Source organism: Macaca fascicularis, chromosome 4 (genome assembly GCF_037993035.2).
Source record: "Macaca fascicularis isolate 582-1 chromosome 4, T2T-MFA8v1.1".
NCBI classification, from domain to species: Eukaryota; Metazoa; Chordata; class Mammalia; order Primates; family Cercopithecidae; genus Macaca; species Macaca fascicularis.
In genome coordinates, this window is record NC_088378.1 from 152,106,663 (window position 1) to 152,131,275 (window position 24,613).

The window sequence follows — 24,613 nt, forward strand, 5'->3', positions numbered from 1 at the left end:
GTGACCTTTTCTTTTAGAGATTGAGACAAAATTGCACTTAGGACCATTTAATCCTCAGACTAAAAGTCAGAGGAGATATAACCAAGAAAAACCACAGGAAAATGTGGCAAAGCCACTGGATTAAGGTACACTCCTTAACTTCAACTTATGCCATTATATGTCATTATCATTATGTTATTTATGATATGCCATTGAAATTTATACATCTAAATAACAACTGTACCTACTAAAAGCAATAAGAACTTCAAAGAACCAAATAAATGGTGTTTGCCAAAATAATTTTATATCGTCCTTAGTCTGAACAATTTCCATTTTTCAGAGACAGGGTCTCTGTCACCCAGGCTGGAACAGTGGCGTGATCACAGCTCAATGTACCCTCGAACTCTTGGGCTCAAGCTAACCTCCTGCCTCAGTCTCCCAAGTCTCTGGGAATACAGGCTTGCACCACCACACCTGGCTAATTTATTCTCACATTTATTTTTTTTAGTAGAGGCAGGGTCTCACTATGTTATCCAGGCTAACAAATTGCTTTGTATTTGCAATCTTTCTAGGTGTCAACTTTGTGAAATGCTTTTCATCAGATCATTTGAGATTTACAAGATAAATAGATAGTCCCTGCCTTCAAATTAGAAAAGTGCAAAAGTAATTGCAATTTTTGCATTGTTGGAATCTGCCATTTGATATTGGAACACATTCTGACATAAATGTGGTCATGTTATAAATCATTTTAATGGGCATTTCTCACTTTATATTTTTTTGCTAAAGACTTATTACTTGCTGTTTGTTTTATGTTTATCTTAGACTATGGAAATGATGTTAGACATAAAGTAAATTTGAGCAATCTTCTTATTTGAGTTCAAAATGGGTCTTAAAGCAGCAGAGACAACTCAGAACATCAACAACACATTTGGCCCAGGAACTGCTAATGAAACAGACAGTGCAGTGGTGGTTCAATAAGTTTTGCAAAGAAGAAGAGAGCCTTGAAGATGAGGAGTGTAGTGGCCGGCCATTGGAAGTTGACAATGACAGACTGAGAGCAATCATTGACGCTCATCCTTTTACAACTACATGAGAATATGCCAAAGAACTCAATGTCGACGATTCTACGATTGTTCAGCATTTGAAGCAAATTGGAAAGGTGAAAAAGTTTGATAAGTGGGTGCCTCATGAGCTGACCGGAAATCAAAACATCGTCTGAAATGTCATCTTCTCTTATTCTATGCAACAACAACAAACCATTTCTTGATCAGATTGTGATGTGCGATAAAAAGTGAATTGTATACAACAACTGATGACGAGCAGCTCAGTGTTTGGACTGAGGAGAAGCTGCAAAGCACTTCCCAAAGCCAAACTTGCACCAAAAAAAGGTCATGGTCACTGTCTGGTGATTTGTTGCTGGTGTGATCCACTACAGCCTTCTGAATCCTGGTGAAACCACTACATCTGAGAAGTCTGCTCAGCAAATCAATGAAGTGCACTGAAAACTGCAAGGCCTGCGGCTGGCACTGGTCAGCAGAAACGGCCCAATTCTTCTCAATGACAACACTCAACCGTGCATCGCACAACCAATGCTTCAAAAGTTGAATGAATTGGGCTATGAAGTTGTACCTCCTCCGCCACATTCACCTCACCTCTTGCCAACCAACTGCCACTTTTTTACGTATCTTGACAACCGTTTGCAGTAAAATTGCTTCCACCACCAGCAGGATGCAGAAAATGTTTTCCAAGAGTTCATCAAATCCTGAAGCACAGATTTTTACACTATAGGAATAAACACACTTACTTCTTGTTGGCAAAAATGTATTGATTGTAATGGTTCCTATTTTGATTAATAAAGGAATGTTTGAGCCTAGTTATAATGATTTAAAATTCATGATCTGAAACCACAATTACTTGTACACCAACCTAATATTACAGGGTGGACATAATATAGAGACTATATAAAATAGATTATGCAGAGAATCTGTTAGGCTTCCAAATTCTGGGTTTTGCTAAGACTCAAGAATCATAAGAAAAAAAATCAAAGTTGGAAAAAAATATCTAAAAACATACATTTGTCTAGTTCAACCTTTCATTTTGCATGTAAGATATGAAGACCAAGTGATTCAGCTAATTAGTTTGAAGAAGCAAAACCCACATTTTCTGAAATGCGGTTTAATAATTCCACACCAATAGTTCTCAACTATTTCTCCTGGACAAAGACAACACTGAGATATGCCCCAGTCCTGTGAACAGCAGTAATTCTTAATAGGAGAGGAGAAAAGGAGGGACAGGGTGGGGGCAGGGAAGGAGAGGTGCAGGGACACAGGGGAGGCGAGAAGGGACAAAGAAAAGGGAAGGAGGACTAGGAGGATGCAGTGGTAGAACATCACCCATGCTATTGGGGGAGATTATTTACTGTGGTCTTATTACTTTAGATGTTAGATGTAACTTATCGCTAGCTTGTACTATATTTTTAAATCTGGCCCCAAAATATGTAATTCTAAAATTTATTTATTAAAAAATATCTTTCTGAAACAGATCATACAAATTCTTTACCTGAGGAAACAGAGTACAGTGAATTATCTTGAATGGTATCTCATATTACTGTTCTCGACTTCATACAATCCCTTCCCCTCCCCTCCCCTCCCCTCCCCTCCCCTCCCCTCCCTTCCCTTCCCTTCCCTTCGCTTCCTTTTCTTTTCTTTTTTCTTTCTTTTTTTCTTGTGCTATAAAGATATAGGGCAAAACATATCATTGCATTTCTGTTTTTAATTTAATTTATTGAAGAAAGGGAAAAGAGAGTCATATGTCTACTATCATTTATTTTGTTTTGATAGTTATTCTAAAGTTTTGGTTCATAAAAGGTTCAGCTATGATCATGTAACTGGTAGAAAATAACCCATGTTAAAGTAAATAACAGGCCAGGCATGGTGGCTCACACCTGTAATCCCAGCACTTTGGGAGGGCGAGGCAGGTAGATCACTTGAGGCCTAGAGTTCAAGAGCAGTCTGGACAACATGATGAAACCTCATCTCTACTAAAAATACAAAAATTAGCCAGCTGTTCTGGCACATGCCTGTAATCCTAGCTACTCAGGAGGCTGAGGCACAAGAATAGCCTGAACCCAGGAGGCGGAGGTTACAGTGAGCTGAAATTGTGTCACCACACTCCAGCCTGGGCAAGAGAGTGAGACTCCATCTCAAAAAATAATAATAATAATAAAAGTAAATAACAGCAAACCTACTGTAAAAATCATTTGCATAAATGAATTCAATATCATATTCACATTGAGAATAGTTTATCAAAGTACCTAAAGAGTTTGTAGACCCACATCTCTTCCATTAATCTGAGAAATCAAAATTATTAACATTGGTCCAAAATAAAACATTTGATGCTACTTTTTCTTTTGTCAACTCAATCTTTTGGAGAGCTTGAAAAATAATACAGTTTTTCAAGATTCCTGCACACAAGGTTTTACCTAATTCTGGAGTTACCTATTTTGTTTAACCCATATGACTAAGATGAAGGGTGGTACTTTGCATTGCATCTACCCAAGAAAGTTTTTGTCATATGAGGAAGCAAGTAAATAGGCCTAATATAACTAATATCTGTAATACTTATTATATTGAGTATATAGGAATCAAAATGAATCTGTTAGAAACTAAATACTAGAACAGTAGATCACTTTGAGGTTTAATGAAATCTAAAGACTGATTCTCAAGAAAAATATAAACAACACAAAATTCCACAGACAGTGAGAAAGTAAAATGGTGTGCAGCTGCTGAGGAAAACAGTGTGGCAGCTACTAAAACAAAATAAAAAGTAAATTACCATATGATCTAGCCAGCTCTGGTTAAATCCCTCAATTTCTAGTGAAATACACAAGAGAATTGAAACCAGAGACTTAAACAGATATTTCTATAGTAATGATCACAGCAAACATTATTCTCGATAGCCAAAATGTGGAAGCAAACCAAATGTCAATCAACAGATGTATGCATAAACAAATTGTACTATATATGTACAATGGAATCTTATTCAGCCTTAAAAAATGAAATGTGACATGTTACACAATGGATAAATCTTGAGAACATTATGCAAGGTGAAAACAGCCAGTCACAAAATGACAAATACTATACGATTCTACTTATATGAGGTACCTAGGGTAGTCAAGTTCATAGAAACACCTAGGGTAGTCAAGTTCATGGTGGGGCTACAGGGAATGGGGAGTTATTGTTTAATGAGTACAGAGTTTTAGGTTGGGAAGAGGGAAAAGTTCTGGAGATGGACAGTGGTGATGGTTGTACAACAACATGAATGTACTTAATGCCATTTAACTATCCACTTAAAAATAGTTAAAAAGGCCAACTTTATGTAATGTTTAGTTTACAACAACAACAACAACAACAAAAGACTGGTTAATGCTAATGTATCATAAAAGTTTCAAGAGGAAAATAAAATTCTATGGACAATTCCAAGAGTTCACCAATTACCTAAAGATAATCAAGGAAACCCAAGTTATAAATACCTGTTAATTTTCAACATAAATATAATTAAACAGAGCCAAGCACAGTGGCTCATGTCTGTAATCCCAGCACTTTGGAAGGCTGAGGTGGGTGGATCACTTGAGGTGAGGAGACCAGCCTGGCCAACATGGCAAAACCCTGTATCTACTAAAAATACAAAAATCAGCCACTCATCCTGGTGCACACCTGTAATCCCAGCTACCTGGGAGGCTGAGGCACAGGAATTGCTTGATCCCAGGAGGTGGAGGTGGCAGTGAGCCGAGATTGTGCCACTGAACACCAGCCTGGGTGACAGAGCAAGACTCTGTCTCAAAATAATAATCATGATAATGAAACAGGCATCATAGTCCTATTTATAGAAATTAGTTTGTGTTATCCCTGTAATGATTGCCAACTAAATCCCATGCCTAAATATAATAAAAGTTTATTAAAACAGCAGAAATTGTTCTCCCTACTCTGAAGTTATGTTTCCCACACTAAAATAGAGCAACAGTAATTCCACATTTGTTGTTTGTATTTCATCACTGTTTTCAGACAGAACAAGAGATCTCCTGCCTACACACCATTTCTCAGCATCAACACCCATTTTCTTATGCAATTTTAAATTCTGTTGGCAGGTTAAAGACATTTTTTCCAACCGCAAACAAAAACTTCTTTTGATACTCTAAGTGAATGTTCAAGGAAATGTTCCCAATTAAAAAAAAGACTATTTAAAACAATAACATACAAGTATATCAACAGTCTTAAGAAAATGTAAGTGGTAATTCAATGAAAACCTCAGTTCTTGATATAAGACATGTAGGACTTTATTCTACCTCACTGACAAATCACCTATCTTTATGTCTTCAATTTGGAACTTTGCAAATGTTAAACGAACACAGAAAGCCAGAATGCTAAAAAACACAGAACCACATAACTTAGTCTTCCATGCCACTCCATAAACCTTTTTTTAATGTTTAAAACATCACTTTGTAATAGCCCTTGATAATGAAGTGTTTAGCTTCAATGTTCATCTCTTAAGAGTTATAGAAACTAGCTTTACTAGAAATTTTTAGCCTAAAAAACTTAAATCTTAGTACATACTTTTAATATCTCCTAAGTAAAGGTTTCTTTGCTATTGTTAAAAAAAATTGTACCACAAATAGAGACCATCATAAAGACAAACAATGACAGCTAAAAACATATACAGCATTTATAGGGCAGTGCCAGGTACTGTTATAAGCATTTTACATTTATTTAGCTAATCCTGAAAACTGCCCCACGTGGTAGGTACTACTATTCCTCATGTTACAGAGATGAAGCCATGAATGGAGAGGTAAAGTGATTTGCCAAATATCAAAAACATCACACAGCTGGTTAAGTGGTAGAGTCCAGACAGTCTGGCTCCAACATCGATGCTCTTAACCATTACACATACTACCTGTCATAACATATTGGGGAAATAAAGACAATTTTGATAATGCTGAACAAGCTCTTTAATAATAACATAAAATATATCATTGTCTTTTTGATCATAGTATTGGTTTTGTTTGTTTTTAACTATGAGCCACCGTGCTAGAAGAGTATAATTCACAGAATTAGATGTACTAATGAAATTAAGATTTTTGGTAATGTCCATGACCAAGGAGAAAGTAAGTCACAAAAATTAATGGCCAATTGTCTTAAGTCTTTTGCTAATTTTGTGAACAATATACAAGTATAAAAACAAAGCCAACAAGACTGGTAGTTTGCTCACCAAAAAAATAAATACAGAAGTCTATAAGGAAATGAAAAGTACAGGTGATTAATCAGAATATTTATAAACAGATATACAGTTGAGATTTTCAACATATAAGCTTCAAGATGTTGAGGTATAGGTAAATTGCCCAAAAATAATCAGAGGTTGGAGGAAGGACAGAGTTCATGCTTAGTATGACTCACACGCATCTCACAGCAAAACACAAACCACCAGACGTTTATCTATTAAAAACAAAAGACACTGAGTCTGGCACCAGCCTACAAAGCAAGAAATACCACGTGCGAGTCAGACACTCGTGTGCCGTTTAAAAATAAAGAAGGGAGATAGGCACATGACACATGATGACTTCTAAACTTGACCTTCTCTGAAGTACACAATTTCATTTATAACTTCCAAAACAATTCAAAACACCTGAAAATAGCAAGTTTCACAAGAAAAGCAAGCAAGAAAAACTAAAAAGATGCTTTAAAAGTCAGAGGATAAAACTATTACAATAAGAAAGGACTATATTTAGGGAGGAAAAAAACAAAAAGATTTTTGTGATGACTGACTGTACTTTTAAATGGTCTCCTCTCCTCCCTGTATTAACAAGAACCCAATGAAGCCAACCATTATCTTGTTAAGACACCTAGGTTTAGCCCATGAGAGTGGAAAACTGGCTTCTGCTTAGATAAACTGTTCCTCCAAACTCCAGTTTCCACTATGAAGGAGAAAAGTTGTACTTGGACTAAAGATTGCTACCTCTATTTAAGCATGGTTCTGTTTGAAAAGGACATGATATAATCATATGTAGCAGAAACATTGATGGGACCAAATACAGGTCATATTTGTGAGTAAAGAGAAAGTAGCTAATCTCCCAAATATGTAATGTAATAAAGTAATCCCCCCAAAATGATAGAGTAAGAAATAGGATGGAGAGGAGATATAAATCCAACAAAGAAATGCCTTAATAAGATTACAGGGGTCTTGGGGACCTCTCTAAGTAGCATACCCATATTTAGAATCTGGCAATAATTTATTAAGTTGCAACAAATAATCAATTTGGGTTAATATCAATAAACTGAGACCATTTAAAATTCATTAATTACACTCATATTGTTAGCAACAATTTTTTAAAGTATTTACAGTAAATACGGCCTGTCACTCACGGTATGCTTTGATGCCACAAGCACTACCAGGAAGAATCAAACCATACTTTAAAAGTTCATGAGAGCTGTTGTAAAAGCACAGTGTGCAACATAATGTTATTATTAATACTTAACAAATAAAGTACAAAAAACCTCACCAAACTCTACAAAAGTTTCTAAACACTTACCTTGTACTTCTGTTTATATCTTATCTTTGACCCATAATAATCTTCCACAAGCCAGCGCAGTCCACATTCTGAGCAGAACTGATTTACAGCTCATCTGCCTATCTTCTCACTTCTAACCCCTAAGAACCCTGCAGTCTCAACAGAACCCACTGTAAAAACCTTAGGGTTACTAAGGCAAATTCAAAATTATTATGTCATTTAAACCATACTTTCAACACACAATTACAGAGCATATAAAATATGTATGGGGAATATAAAAGTCATTAAACTGCAGACTAAAAAAGAAAACAATCCAAAAGGGGAGAATGGAAAGGAACAAAGAAAAAGGAAAAAGGAAGAACCAGAAGAGGAGCTATCTGGAATGTAAGGGAAAGAGTTAAAGATGGCAGAAGTAATCAATCATTTCAGATAATACCAAGCAGTTGGGATTTGGCTCATGCTCTTTCCAGCCTACTCATGAGAAGAAATGGTAGGAAAAAGCAGAAATATAAATAAAACTTTAACATGAACTACCAATTAACTACAGCTTATCTGCTATAAGAGCTAATATATCTTGCTTCTTTTTCCTAATTATCACAAACATGCCATTTTAACAGTCAATAATTTTTTAAATAGAAATAAGAAAATCATAGCACTTCTATATGGATAGCTCTAATAAAAATATTATACTTATATAAGCCTCTTAGCAACAGACTGGAATATGGCCTCCATAATCCTGACTCCTGGAATTACACCCTTACGGAATCCCTTCCCGCTAAGTGTAGGTAGGATCTGTAACTTGCTTCTAACAGTTAAGTACGGTAAAAGTGATAGATGTCACTTGGATCATTACATTATATAACATTATAACATCCATCTAGCTAGGAAATTCTCTCTTTTGCTGGCTTTGAAGAAGCTGCCATGTTGTAGGCTGCCCTATGCAGCAGGTCACATGGCAAGAAACTAAGGGTGGCCTCTGATTGACAGCCAACAAGAGACTGAGGCCCACAGTCCAATAGCCTGTAAAGAACTAAATGCTCCCAACAACCATGTGAGCTTGGAAGAATCTACTTCCCCAGTCCAGCCTTCAGGTAAGACTCTAGTTCTTGCAGACACCTAGACTGCAGCCTGGTAGAGGACCCTACATTGTGCCCAAGCTCTTGACTCACAGACGATAATAAATGTGTACTGTTTCAAGTAGCAATGTTTGCAGTGACACTGTTATACACCAATAGATAACTAATTCAGGGTCTTTAGACTTGTCAAGCCAGTCTACTTATATGATTACCTCTGGCTCAAAAGAACATGGTCCTCTTCAGAGGTTCAAGAGGCTTCATATTCTTTTAACTGCACTACAGACTAGACAGCCTAAAGCAGTAGTAAGAGTAGAAGCAGCAGTGGCAGCAAGACACAACACCCTTGGTGGTTGTATCCATGCTTGAATCCACTTGAAAGTAGACTCTAAGGGAATCCTAAAACTCATAATAATAACAACCCATCTTGGCCAACCACAAAAATACCTTAACCTTTGTCCCATTTGCCCCATGAATACCCACCAGTGGTGCTTGTAGCTGGAACATTTACCCTGAGATAACTTTGCCACGAAATATTTTGCTTTTATTATTATTTTCACATCACTCTAGTATCTCGACTTTGGAAGCAAAAGACATATTCTATTTATGACATTCTGTTTTTAGTAGTGGTATTTCCATTTACAAAATGTAGTTAATTCTCAATGGCTGAAAATGTCAAATCCTAGAAAACGCAGCATTCCTATGCATAATGTTAACACTGTTCCCAAATAATTGTTCACCGAAGAGTTATTTGATGAATCCAATTTTTCTGAAATAGACGATTCTGATAATTCAGACAGTTCTGATGTTCGTTCTGTTTAGAAATAACTCTAGGAACATTTTTTATATTTTATTTTCACACTGAAAGTCAGTCAGATTTGCTTCAGCCTCATAGAGCATGTTTATATAAAATTAAATGAGCACTGGCAGCGAGCTGCACTTTTTTTTTCAAAACAGGAAAAGCAGTTTTCAAAATTATGAGTTGTTAGCAGCAATTTGCTTTTTATTGTTTAGATGAGAAAATATTAAAATGCATCACACACAAACATATCAATTCAATTCAATTCTATACTTACTGAAGATGCATTCTATGCAAAACACTATGTCATCTGTTAGAATCTAATAGGTAGAATAATATGAATGCACAGGTAACTGTAAGGAAACATGACAAGAACCATAGGAACGGCCAAATCAAGGAAGGTAACAACCATAACTGGAACCAGAAAAGCCTTCATAAAGGAGAGAGCATTTTAGACAGGCCTTGAGTAAGAAAGCAGAATTTCACAAATGGATACCAAGGGTAGGGAAAGAAACGACACTCTCTCTTCAGAAAGGGACAGACATAAACTGTCATATATGTGTGTGAGAGAGAGACAGAGAGGGAAAGAAAATGAGAATGTGTATGTGTGCTTATTAGAGAGTAGGAGTTATTAAGACAGAGTCTGGCTGGAGCGGCAAGTGAACACCAGGCTGAGAAGTTTGTATTTAATTTATCCGAGATTCACAGAAAAATTTTAAACATACTGAGTGTATTAGTACATTTTCACATGGCTATAAAGAACTGCCAGAGACTGGGTAATTTATAAAGGAAGAGGTTTAATTGACTCACAGTTCAGCATGGCTGAGGAGGCTTGGAAACTTAAATCATGGTGGAAGGTGAAGGCAAAGCAAGGCACTTTCTTCAGAAGGCGGCAGGAAGGAGAAGTGCTGAGTGAAGGGGGGAAGAGCTCCATATAAAACCATCAGATCTCATGAGAAGTCACTCACTATCATGAGAACAACATGGGGGAACCATCCCCATTATTCAGTTACCTCCACCTGGACTCTACCGTGACACGTGGGGATTATGGAGATTAGGGGAATTACAATTCAAGATGAGATTTGGATGAGATTTGGGTGAGGACACAAAGCCTAACCCTATCACTGAGCCAAAGAAAATGATGCTTTTTGCCACTCTGGCCTGGTGCTGTGATTCAAGAACTGTTATCTGAGAAGTATCACTAGGTCTGGACTTATGTTGTGGCATGTTATGATTATCGAGTATGGGAGTGAATGATGACCTAAAATATTCAGTGATACTTCAACTTGATTAATTGTAGGACTTTAAAATTCTGTCTTTTGATATTTTATAAATGAACTGATTTGGTGAAGATAAGTCTATATTGATTCATAACCAACTACTTTCCTGTTACTCAGTATTTGCTTTCATCAACATTACTTCATTATAATGTTGTCAAATGGCATTATGATCTATACTGCAAAATATATAATACCATATACTCAATATAATGCTCTCTGTATCAGGGGCTGGCACATTTTTCCTGGGAAGAGGCAGACAGTAAATATTTCAGGTTCTGAGGACCATAGGTCTCTGTTACAACTACCCAACTTTATTGTCAGAGAGCAAAAGTAGTCATAGACAATATGTAAACATAAGAGCATGGTTCTGTTGCAATTAAACTTTATTTACAAAAGCAGGCAATGGGCTATTTTGGCCCATGCGCCAGAGTTTGCTGACCTCTAATCTATACTTTCTTCTATTAATTTATTTTCCCATAGAAGAGTAAAATGCAGCCCTTTACTGCACATTGGCCTTATAATGATATATTAACGGTTTATTGAGGTTGTATTTTATGTCAGGTACCAAGTTACGTTTATTACCTCTGGTCTACTAGAATAACTTCCAGAAATGGACAAGAATGTCTAGAAGAAAATCCTGTTGGCTTTGTCTTCAAATTAAATCTCTTCTCACCTCCTCCATCAGCACTCAAGCCATACATTCAGCAAATACCTGCCAAGCACACACTCTGTGCTACGCTCTGGTCAAAGCATCTGGGACACATTCCATAGCAAAATAGAAAAATCCCTGCCCTTGAGCAGCTTAAGCTCTGGCAAGTGATAAAAGTCAATAAACAATAAACCTAATAGATAAGCAAATGAGACCACACATTAGAGAGCGATAAGTGCTATGGAGGAAAGAAATACAGAAGAGTAACCAGACTTGGGCATGCCAGGGAAGGAAGGGAGTGGTAAGGTTAAATAGTGTGACCAGATTGGACCCGGGCAGCTGGCAGAAGAGTGTTCTGGACTACAAGCCTCCAGAGGAGGGGCTCACCCTAGGATGCGGGTTTCCGCCATTTCTCACCTAGACTATCACAGGAGCAACCCATTCTCTCTTCTTCCATTCTGACTCCACAACAGGATATCCTCCATACAGCGGCCACACAAGACTGAAAACTCCATCAGGTCAGGCCAATCCCCTGCTCATGACAATTCCCATTACATGATGAATAAAATGCAAAGACTGCCCTGGTTCCTGATTGTGTCCCAGTCTCATTTCCTACAGCTCTCCCCCTCAACACTCTACTCATTGTGGCTTCTTTGTTTTTTACCCCAAGGCCTTTTGCTTCTCCGAGACACTCTTCTCTAGGCATCCTCCTGGCTCACTCCCCAACTTCCTGCATATCTCAGACCAAACATCACTATCTCGAAGGCCACCCCTAAAAGTTCTCTGTCCAAAATAGCTCTACATCTCCTGCTTTATTGTTCCTCATTACACTGTTCACTATCTGACATTTTAATCTAGTCTGCCGTTTACCTCTCTGTCTCCACCACTAGAATTGAAGCTCCATGAAGACAGGAACTTTATCCCTAGCACAATATCCCTCACACCTCAAACAATGCCTAGTACATAGTCGGCCCTCAATAAACATTTCTGAATATATGAAGGAAAGTAGTACTATCTTATAAAAGAGGAATCAAGGCTTTCCCAAGGTCACACAGTGAAAGAGTAGCCCAGCCAGGACTTGAACTTAAGAATGTAGGACACTGGGGCCAACACTCCTCATCAACAACCTCTTGGAGCAAATCCTCACGGAACTGGAAATAGAGAAGTCATTCACTATGCACATGGACAGGGTAAATCGCATCACGAGCAAGTTAGCCTGGTGGATAAGAATGCCAACCTGGTATTTTACTAGCTTTTTGACCTTAAGCAAATAAATTACTTAATAGTTATTTGCCTCACCTATAAATTCAGAATAATACAAGTCCTTAACCTCACCGGGTGGGTGGGAAGAAGAAAGAAGCTAATGTCTGTAAATTACTCAGAAAAGGCCTCAAACAGTATAGGTACTCATTAAGTGTTTATTATTATTAGAGCAGAATGGCTTCCAGGCATGAAAACTTGACTCCAACCAGACTGAATATGTGGACATAACCATAGGTGACTCTGATTGGAGTCAAAAGCCTACACCCTCTTCCACTAGCACCTTGTGTGGGAGGAACTGTGGGTGACAATGCAGCCTACACACTTTGAGGCCTATGACCCTCCACTGACTTTAGAGAATTCTGGGGAGCACCAAGAAGCAAGAACTCTTGGAGGGAATCTACTGGCCCCCATGGTAGGTTACACATGAGACTTCAGCCATGCAAAGGCGTTTCCTAAGCCCATAGGAGTTCTAGATAGAGAAAGCCTCTTCTATGTCGTGCTGCTACGGTTACTACGCAGCCTCCATATCTGTGCGAGGCATCACTGAAAGGGGTTGGCACTGCTATGTGAAGCTTCTAGCTGAGGGTGTGGCCCACAATGTATTTTCTTAAATATTTAATGAAACTGATAAATAATAATAAATATTTAACAAAAATTTCTGACACTGTATTTACTGCTATCTTCTGATCTCTATAACAAAAATCCATTTGTAAAGTAGAATACAAAGAAACTCATACACATTTTAAAATATTTTCATACTTTACATTTATTTTGAAGTATAGAAAAGTGCCCCATTTGTTGAATGATCAAAGCTTTCAATATAGCACAAGATAAATGTGTGACATGATTTTCGGAATACTTCATGCCTAGATACTTGGTCATCTTAGGATAACATCTAGTCGGTTAATTTTATTCTGTCACTAAAGGTGTGATGTAAAGTTCAGAAATGCGTTTGATCATCAGAAAAACAGGAGACAGAGTTCTAAATGAATACAAGCAAAAACACATTTTGCCAATAAGAATATACTGCCACATCTTTTAAAAATGGAAAATCATCATATTCATAGAGGCCTGGAGTTAGAACAAACCTTTAAGGCACCCTTAGCAGAGATTCTCAAAAAATACACTCTAATTATTTTTGCCTGTCAAAGTAAGAGAGATGGTTGTGTAAAACTCAGCTAAAAATGATTAGGACATCCCTGAAGACTGTCATCTTGGCCAAAACTATCCATTAATGCCAGTCAAAAAAAAATACTATAAATAAGCATTTAAGCTTGCAAAGCATGGGAAAATAAAGCAGCAGACATTAAATCAAAGTTTTGCAATTGTGTATGCTAACTACGTGGAAGAGGAAAAAACCCAAAAATACCATGTGAAAATGGCACTCTCAGAAGTTGTTCTTTACAACCAGATCAAGTGAGTACCTTGTGAAGCAAAATAACTCTAGTTCAACAAAATGATTGTTTTAAAGTGTAAATCAACCAAGCACTTGTATTATCCATGAACTAAAATACACTCCTACGCCAGTTAATAACACACAGAGCTTTTTAAAACATTCTGTACAACCTAAATTCTAAACATAATGCAATAATCAAAAGGTACCATAAGAGGGTGAACAATGAACCTCTCTCACTACTCCCTAGGGTATTACAGCATCTCACTGTGACTCCATGACAACAGAGACACTTTAAATATATATATGTGTGTGTGTGTGTGTGTGTGTGTGTATACAGTTATTAAGTATCTAACTTTATATAGTTATACAAATATATTTATAATAATTTTATAAATTCTTAAATGTTTACTTAAGATTAATGTATCTGTTCTAACAAAACCTACTCTTTCCTTATGAATGATGCCTTGTAAATGTTATGTCCCAACTGGCCAACTATAAAACCACATTTCATTATTTTCAATGGTCATAATATAGAACTATATTTTTTAGGTCATAATACAGAACTATATTTTTTAAAGTAATTGATTTCAATTATAGGAGATAGAAAAGCTATGTTAGTTTGATTTTAATAAGAATCTTAGCACTTTTCTTCAAGACAAAACACTTAAAAGAGATAATTATTGATACTGGATTGCTATTTATAATACAATCTGATAATGCATAATAATTTGAGTTTATTACTGCATAGTATGTGAGTAGCAGAAGCAAAAATGTGAGTCATGTGACATTACTACTGCGGAACAGTTTATAGAACTCAATCCAGAAATAGACCTCAAGTGAAGAAATTGCTAACCCTAGTTTGAGACATGTTAGCAAAAACCATAATCTAGCCCTTGATTGTGATAGTTTGTCATTTGATCTCCCAAGACTAAAAAAGACATTGTGTAAGTTCTGAAACAAGCCATTATCCTAGAAATGACTCACTCACTTGAGGAGAGCACCGTTGGGAACAGCTGACACCACGCCATGAACTATAATGTAAATGAGTACTTGGTAGAGAGGACTGATGGGGCTCAGAGTGGAAAGAGAAGGCTCAAGAAATAGTAGTGGCCCCTTCTTCAGGAACAGGAGGCTTCAGGCTACAATCATGCTAATACAGCCTGTCATTATTATCATAAAGCATTCCTTGAGATCAAGCAGTTCTTTTTTCACAAACACCCTATGATAAAAGTTCCTTACTGACGTAAACCATAAAAATCCTAAGTAAATAATAGTATATCTTGGATCACACAGAGCTATTTAGACAAACGGTGTCTGTATGCTTGCCGGAGGTAGAAGACACCATATCACTGTTGCTTCAAACAACAATAATTAGTCAACTCTTTTTAGATAATTTTTTAAACACCTAAAATTCTCCATGTCATTTAACGTAATAATGTAAAAAAATTAGTAGCATAAAGGCATGACATCTTCCTGCAGGTTGTGAACAGTCTGCCAGGGCCACCCTGCACATTGTGTTCATGGCACATGATCTACTAGACTGACTGAATAATAGTCTTTATGCTTTCATGTTCAAAGTGTTTCTTTTTTCCCAGTAAGATTATTTAATTAGAAAAAAACATAAAATCTACTTTCTCTGACCTTCTAACAAATAAAGAACTTTTATTAGCCTATAATTTACTACGAAGAGACAGTGCATTAATAAGAATTTAAACAAAAGAAAACAACTAAGAAAAATTCCACTTCAACTTTTTAAAATGGGCTGCCATATAGAAAACTTCATAAAGGATGTTCATACATATTTCCTGTTTTTACACTGGAGCCTGCAGGTACATATATTAATAAAAGAACTAGTGCTACAAGCAAAAATCTCAGGAAATTAAGGCCTGAGCTCTAGTTTCAATTATACCGATAACTAGTAATATGACTTTGTTTTCATATTTCTAGTATTTAACATGAGTTTAATGCCTACCTTTCATAGCATTACAGGGGTTAAAGAAAAACAGCATATGCAACATAGCACAGTGCATAACACACAGTGTCCTCAAAGAATTTTGGGTGTTTTTCCAAACCCTGCCCTCCACAATCCTCTGTTTAGATTAGTTAAAATGCAAAGTGTTAAACACAGCCACAATAATACTTAATTCACCATTATTATACAGAATAGCTACTGACTCTTGAGATAACAAAAATAGAACTGGAGGTGGTAAACATTTGTTCAACAAATGAGAAAAATGTCTAAAGATACGTTGTAGTTTATGTAAGGACCAGGATGAGTACCAGGAAAAAGGGCCAGTAATGTCTTGTTATATACCACACCAAACAAAAACACTCACGCCACCATTTTTTTTTTTCAGTGTTCTGATCCAATTAGATTAATTATTCAGTTTTTTATGATTCACAATTTGGGTCTGAAAAATATCACATCCATTCATTCTATTCACTTAGAGATATAATACAATTAAATTATGTTCAAGAACATTGTAAGAAAGAGCATCCTCAATTTTCTAAAATTAACCAGGATATAAGCTCTAAGAAAATTTAATGAGCTCTGATTTGCTTTCCTATGATGAAGCACTGTCAGGTTATGATGGAAATCTGTGTTTATGGGTAAACTGTAGGTATAACTAAATGCTAGCACATTACAATGCTGATACACTCTAGTACCAATTTTGCCTAGCAGAGGACGCTAAAATTCACTGATAGAAATAAAAGTACAAAGAAAGCTTTGAAATCAACAGAAAGGAAAGTAACAATAGAATGCTGTATTGGGTTGAATAGTATCCCCGCAGAATTCACATCTGCCAGGAATTTGTGAATGTGACTTTATTTGAAAACAGGGTCTTTGTCGACATAATTAGGTTAAGATGAAGTCAGATGAGAATAGGGTGAGATCCTAATCCAATGACTGTTGTCCTTAAAAAAACCTAGGGGACATATTAAGGCCATGTGTCCAGATATCAGTATGGACACAGAGAATGGAGTCATGCTGCCAAAGCCAAAGATCACCAAGGATTGCTAGCAATGAGCAGAAGCTAGAAGCAGGAAGAAAGGATTCTCTGCAAAGCTTTGGAGAGAACATGGTACTGCCTACACCTTGATTTTGGGTTTCTGGCCTTTGGAACTGCCAGAGAATAAATTTCTGTTATTTTAAACCACCCAGGTTGTGATATTTTATTATGACAGCCCTAGGAAATCAATACAAGAATGTGCACAGAAAACTGATCTCAGTTGTGTTAAAATTAACATGCAATTATATGCATACCAACACACCAGAAGTTACCAAACTGTTAACAATGGTTATCTCTGGGTGGTAGACTAGTTGATTTTTATCCAACTATTTGTGCTTTTTTCAAAATTTCTAAACCTTTTTTTAATGAACATGTTTACTTTCACAATCAAAACAAAATTCAATAAAGATGACTAATTTTTTTAAAGTGTAGTCAGTTAAACTAATCAGGAAGCAAAGCATAAAGTAAAAACCATGAAAGATTAGAAAGGGCAAAAAACAGATAACCATCAAAAAAGAGAAAGTTTATTTAAAAAAAAAGGAGGAAGAGAGATTATACAAACTTCTGTAAGTGATTTTGAAAACCCAGCTAAACTGGATAATTTTGTAGAAAAATACAATTTACCAAAACTGATTCCAGAAAAGTCTAAGAAGTTTAATTAGCACAGGAGAAACAAAGAATCTAAAGTACTTCTTCTCCTCAACCCTTTAAGACTAGATCATACGAGTACTATATAAACTACTAAAAACAGAGAAACAAAGAAAGTATCTGATACTTTTCTTAGGAAATAAACATAATAATTCTGAAATCTGACAAAAAAATTTTCAAAAGCCTGCAACCATTCTCAAGAATACCGATGCAAAAATGTTCAATGAAACTGGCAGAAGACTTTTGCTTCTGGCCAAAATAAAGTGACAGGGACTGGATTTACCTTCCTACATTAAAGAATTTTAAAATGTGACAAAATGTATGAAAAATATGTTCAGATATTAGACAAATGGCAGTGCAAAACAATAATAACTGAGAGGAGGAAAATAAACAAGATGAGCTCATAGATTCTCCAACATGCTGCCTGAACAGTTTCCAGATCTCAACATATAGATGGAGAACCCCAACAAAGCATGGCAGCCTTAGCAATGTAAAAAGAGTTCAGCTATCAATAGCACTAAGTCAGTGAAAATTTGTAGGACAGAGTATGAAAGATGAGCAAGCTTTAAAGAACTCTGGAGAATGACAGAAAGGCTCCCTAGAATACTGACCAAACTGTACATGTACAGAAACTACAGGGGCCAGGGAAAGAAGGGCTGGAAAGAAACAGGCAAAACAATTCCTTCCTAGCCAGAGGAAAAAGATTTCTTAACACATAGGGCATTGAGCAGAGTCAGCAAAAGACTTTTGACTTAGTAGTGAAGGAAAATGAACTGTAAACTAAAAGCTGTTCGATAGCTGCATAACAACATCAAAAGCAATCCGAGAAAAAGGTCAGGCATGTTGGCTCACGCCTTTAATCCTGGCACTTTGGGAGGCAGATGCAGGCGGATCACCTGAAGCCAAGAGTTAGAGACCAGGCTGGCCAACATGGTGAAACTCCATCTTTACTAAAATTACAAATGTTAGCTGGGTATGGTGGCAAGTGCCTATAGTCCCAGAAGCGGATCACTAGAGGCATAAAAGTCAAAAAGAATGAAGTAAAACTGTCTTTATTCATAGATAACATGACTATCAAAAAATTCTAATAAATCTATAAAACAACTGCACATAATAAGTTTAGGAAGGTGGTAGAATACAATGTTAACAAACAAAAATCAATTTAATTTTTATATAATAGTAATAAACCCTTGGAAACTAAAATTTCTTAAAATATCACTCATAATAACATGACAAAATATGAAACACTTAAGAGTAAATTTGACAAAAGATGTGCAAGGCCTATTAACAAAAACTACAAAACACTGTTGAATTTAAAGAAGACTTAAATGAAATAGAGATATATCACGCTCATAGATGAAAAAACTCAATATTGTAAAGATGCCAATTCTCCCCCAAGTGATCTATAAATTCAGTGTAATCCAAATGACAATAATAAAAGAGGCATTTTTTGTAAAAATTGAGAATATACAGAAATGTAAATAATTTATAATATTATAATTAATTTTTTGAAAACAGAATGAAGTTAGAAGACTTACATTATGATTTCAAACAACACTGATCAACTCAGTGTGAAACTGGTGTAAAGAGAGATATACAGAACAATGGAACAGAACAGAGTTCAGAAATAGACCCACATATACATGGTCAATTGAGTACGGACAAAGTTCTAAGACAAAGGGAAAGGATTATCTTTCAACAAATGGTGTTGGAACAATTCCATATCCATATGTAAAAGAAAGCACCTCAACTCTTATTTCATACAACATGGAAAAATTAGCTGAAATCAAATAACAGATCTAAATATAAGAGCTAACATTACAGAATTTCTAGGGCGAAAAAACAAACAGGAGAAAGGGTTAGTGGCCTTAGGCTGGAGGTAAAACACAAAAAGTACAAATTACACTTGAAAATATCATAAACTGGACTGTATCAAAATATAAAACTGTTGATTTTTCAAAAAACAATGTTAAGTAAATGCAAACACAGGTAACCTAATGAGAGAAAAATGTTTTCAACATACATCCAATAAAGAACTTGCATCCAGCATATAAAAGAAATCCTAGCACTAAATAGCATGCCAAACAAATCAATAAAAAAAGACAAAAGATTTGAGTAGGCACTCAACCTGAAAATATACCTGAGGCCAGGCACCATGGCCCATGGCTGTGTAATCTAGCGATTTGAGAGGCCAAAGGGGGCAGATCACATGAGGCCAACAGTTTGAGACCAAGCTAGCCAATAAAGCAAGATTCTCTTGAGAGAGACAGAGACAGAGACAGACAGACAGAGAGAGACAGAGAGAGAGAGAAAGGATGTTCAACATCATTAGTCATTAAAGAAATCCAAATTAAAATTGCACTGAGATATAGTAACTATATACTCACTACAATGGCCAATACTGACAAACCATATTGGGTGTTGGTGCCAAGGTAAAGCAAATGGACCTCTCAAAAACTGCTAGTGTAAATATAAAATGGTACAACCAATTCAGCCATATCACACTCTAGAAAAATGAGAGCATATGTCCACAGAAAGATTCACAAATAAATTTTTTTAAAAATTGTATTTGTAAATCAGAAAACACAATCAAACCAGGTATCTATCAAGAGGTAAATGAATAAACAAATTTTCGTATAGCCCTACCATGAAATGCTACTCAGCAATAAAAAGAAATCAGTTATCATATATACAATGATACAAAGGAATCTAACAATCTAGGCTGTTAGGCTATATTAAAGAAACCAGAAAAATAGGGGAACATACTGGATGGTTTTATTTATATAAAACTCTAGAAACTGCAAGCTAATCTATACTGACAGAAGGCAGATCAGTTCTCTGCAGATGGGGATGCAAAGAAGAATGAGTTATAAAAAAGCACAAGAAAAATTTGGAAGTGATGAAAATGTTCATTATCATGATTATGGTGATGGTTTCATGGATGTATACATAAGTCAAACTCTTCAAATGATGCTCTAGAAAGACTACTGAGACCATGCCAAAATAATCCATTAATAAGAGCCAACTTGAAAGAGCCTCCACTAGCCAATAAGCAATGGTTTGAAGTACACCAGAAGTGCTTTTCTAAAGAAAATCCCCCAAGTGTATAATGAATAATGGTTAAAAATTAAAACAAAAACAAACCAAAAAACAATTACCTTTGCAGAATGTTGGAGAACCAATTCATTTTTTAATATCTTAAATAAAATGGAAGCAATTAGGCATTCATCCTACCTTTTCTATAGAAACTATAAAGCAGGGTAACCAAATTTAAAAAAAAAAAAAATTCTTATCAGAGGAATTCCAACTAAAACATGAAGATGCAATAAAATTAAAATATCAAAATTTTGCAATCCTTAATAAAACAATGGATCCAAGCCAGAGGTCGACCAACTATAGCCAGCTTGCCAAATCTGGCCTATACCCTGATTATGTATGACCAGGGAGCTAAGGATGGCTTTTATATTTGTAAAAGGATATAAAAAGAAACGAAATTATTTGATAGATATTTATGTGGCTTGCAAAGCCTAAAGTATTTATTATCTGACCCATTACAGAATATGTTTGTCTGTCCCTAATTGAGCCAATCGTCCAGTCTTTTTTTTACCACTAGGTAAAAAATTGAAAAAATCTTATAAAGGCTGGATCAAGTTAACAATGCATAACCCACAGATTAGCAAAAGGAAGACGAGTAGACATGAGCCCCCTGTTATGATGTAATATGCAGTGTACAGCACCAGCTATGACACATTCTTGCCAAAATGCTAAATTCTGATCAAGTGTCTAGATTCGATTTCCAGTTTACAACACAACCTGGGGATAAAGACACACATTAAATAACACCATGATGATGCAATTAGCAAAATCCAGAATGTGGAAAACTACATCACAAATGAAATGGTTTCCTTAAATAAACTGCAAAAAAAGAAGAAAAAAATGAAACAACAGATAAAAAGATATTTAAGACATAAGGTGAGTAATGGGTTAACATTCGCCAGGGCTGAGTCAGACTTCCCTGGGAATGACTTCAGTGTCCCTCTTCCCAACATTTATTTCCTTGGTAACAACAGAATTAAGATAAATGCAGAATGTTAAGTCGGCTTCATCTGCTGTATGGAATTGCCCCGGATGGAGAAAACGAGGAAGTGGTACACAGGCCATGGGCCTACTTAACTAAAATGACGTAAAAAAAATTAGTGAAAAATCAAGGCTGGGTCTTTGCTTGATAAGGTAGCATCCACACATCTTGGCACTTGTCCATGGCCGTCAAAATATTCTATTTAGATGAGAAAAGAGCTGCATATTAGGGTAACTGCTAGGTTTCCTGAGATGAAGATGTTGTACTTGCTATGTCTCCTGCTCATATTCCTCACACGAATCTAAATAAAATTAGTATTAAAGCCATTTCAGTCTTACAAGTCTGAAGGACAAGTTGGACAAAGAACCAGAGCTATGGTGGTGCAGACCCAAAGCATTGCAGGGATCTTGTTTGGGTCCTAATTCAAAACAACCAGTTGTAAAAACCGGGGGTAGGGTGGATGAGAAAAGGAGAGGAAGAGGGCGAATGAACAAGAGCACCAACTGTGAAAGCTTGGAGACTAACTAGGTGTTTAATGATATTAAGGAAACCTAATTAATTTTATTTTAGGTGTGACAATGGTATTGGGTTGTTTTGTTTTCCAGAGAGAGGAGAATGAACAAATACTTTTTTTTTTTTCAGTAATATATAACATACACACAAACACACACCCATACATACACACATAATCTTTTTTTTAAAGACAGTGTCTCACTCTGTCAGCCAGGTTAGACTGCAGTAGAATGATCATAGCTCACTACAGCCTGGAACCCCCGGGCTCAAGCGATCCTCCCACCTCAGTCTCACGAGTAGCTAAGACCACAGGCAACAGGTGCATGACACCAGGACACCGTGTGTGTGTGTGTGTGTGTGTGTGTGTGTGTGTGTGTGTGTCAGAGAGAGACAGAGAGAGAGACAGACTCTCACTATGTTACCCAGGCTGGTCTCAAACACATAACTGGTATATTAACTAATTAACTGATACAACTCCTGGAATTTGCTTCAAAACAATTTAGTTGTTCTGGGGCAAGAGAAGGGGCAGGGGTGGTGGAAGACAGATAAAATAATTTGGACTGCCCATGAGTTAATAATTGTTGCAGCTAGGTAAGTACTTGAAGGTTCAATATACCATCTTCTCTTTCTATACATTTGAAATGTTCTACAATATTTTAAAAGGGTTAAAAATGTGGAAGAGCAGAGGGTAGAAAAATAGGACACAATTGAAGGATCACTATCAGTCTGCAGGGCTGTCCATCTAAAAGATTAGATGTGATTCAGCATCCTTAGAAATGTCTGCATCTGTCTTTAAACCAACTTGATGCTTCTTTTTCCATTTTGTATTTGTTAAAATTTGAATACTAAATATAGTGAATACTTCTGAATAATTTCTATTTGAGATCTGTAAGATCTCAAAAGTAAAAATACCTGTAAGAAGTTACATGTCTTAAAAGAGACAAAAATCAGCTAAGAATACAATAAAAAGTCAGGACATGCCAATCAATCTCTGACTTTCTCTTACTTGATATACTCTTCAAGAGCAACTTATCTGTGAATTCTTCCTTTCTACCTTTACTTATTCTTCAACTGTTAGCCTTCTATTTTGCTCATTTTATTCAATTCAATGGAACAAATATTTACTGAGTATTCACTAGAATGATGCATTCTGAGGAAAGCATATGAGAACAGAAAAAAAAGGAGAAAAGTATGTTGCCTCCTCAGAGGCCAGGCAGAAAGGGTTTCATTCCCAACTACTCCAGATCCCAAAATCATTCTGAGTATAGTAAAATACAATACATTAAATTCTCTGCTCTCAGATGGCTACAAAAAATGATATCTCTGCTCTCAGATGGCTACAAAACGTGATACCTAATCAGCCTGTTGTACTTCTAAATTTGATTTTAGAAAAAGACACCCAAAAAAGTTAAAAATCATTAGTGATATGAAGTAGAACAAAATTCTTCAACATATTATTTTAAGAGAAGAAAGGCGTGGCCCCTGGGTGCTAGTAACTTGAAATACACACTGCATTAAGGAAGGAATGGCCCTGTAAGTGATGACTGGGGTTGGGAGCTGTAGCTGAAAATTCTTAATTAGGAAATACTGACCTTAGATGTCTGTTACAGTAAGTTGTTTTGGAAAGAGTCCTCAGGCAAAAAGATCACAGATTTTGTTATGCTTTCCACTGTAAACAAGTTTTTGCTTTCCCTCTGATAAAAACACTGTGGTTTCTGCAAGCAATATTAATGGAGCCAAAATGCATGTATGGTCTTTGCCTTCAAAAAAGATTTACTTCAAGTGTTATAGCTAAAAATTAAAGTTTGATGTAGTAAAAGAGAATTATGCCATGTAGTCAAGAAGAGAATCTGAAACAGCTCCCTCAACACAAAATCAAAGACAGCAGTTACTTAGTGACCAGAGTCTATTTCAGGAGCCCAGTGAAAAATCAGCCTTGTTTCAAAATAGAAAACACAGTAGAAAAATATACTTATTTTGTGAACGAAATAAGTATAATGTACAGGATGCATTAAAATAGCATCCATATTTTCTATTACTATCTCATATTAATGATACATACATCCAATCCCAGCCTCTCTCCTGAAACCCAGAACCAAATTTTCAACAGTTGGTTTCAACCAACTGTTGAAAATCTCCCACAGGCATCTCAAAAACTGGTCCAAAATTCAACTAACTTATATTTGTCCCACTACCAAAATTCTTCTTCCCTCTGAACTCCTTGTCTGCAAGAACAGTGCTATAATGCTCCAGCCAGAAACTGTGGGCATCATTTCTCCCTGTTTCCATCAGCCCCCTTTCCACATCCAATCAACTAACAAAGAGATGGCGATGTTTTTTCTTTAAAGAAACAAATAGTAAAT

The 24,613-nt window shown here is 36.2% G+C and overlaps 1 protein-coding gene across 6 annotated transcripts in view; it reads right to left on the reverse strand.

Annotated features, from left to right (window-relative positions):
* The window catches only part of CDKAL1 (CDKAL1 threonylcarbamoyladenosine tRNA methylthiotransferase), a 713,545-nt gene that overhangs the window by 397,773 nt on the left and 291,159 nt on the right, over window positions 1-24,613 (reverse strand). The window lies entirely within an intron of this gene.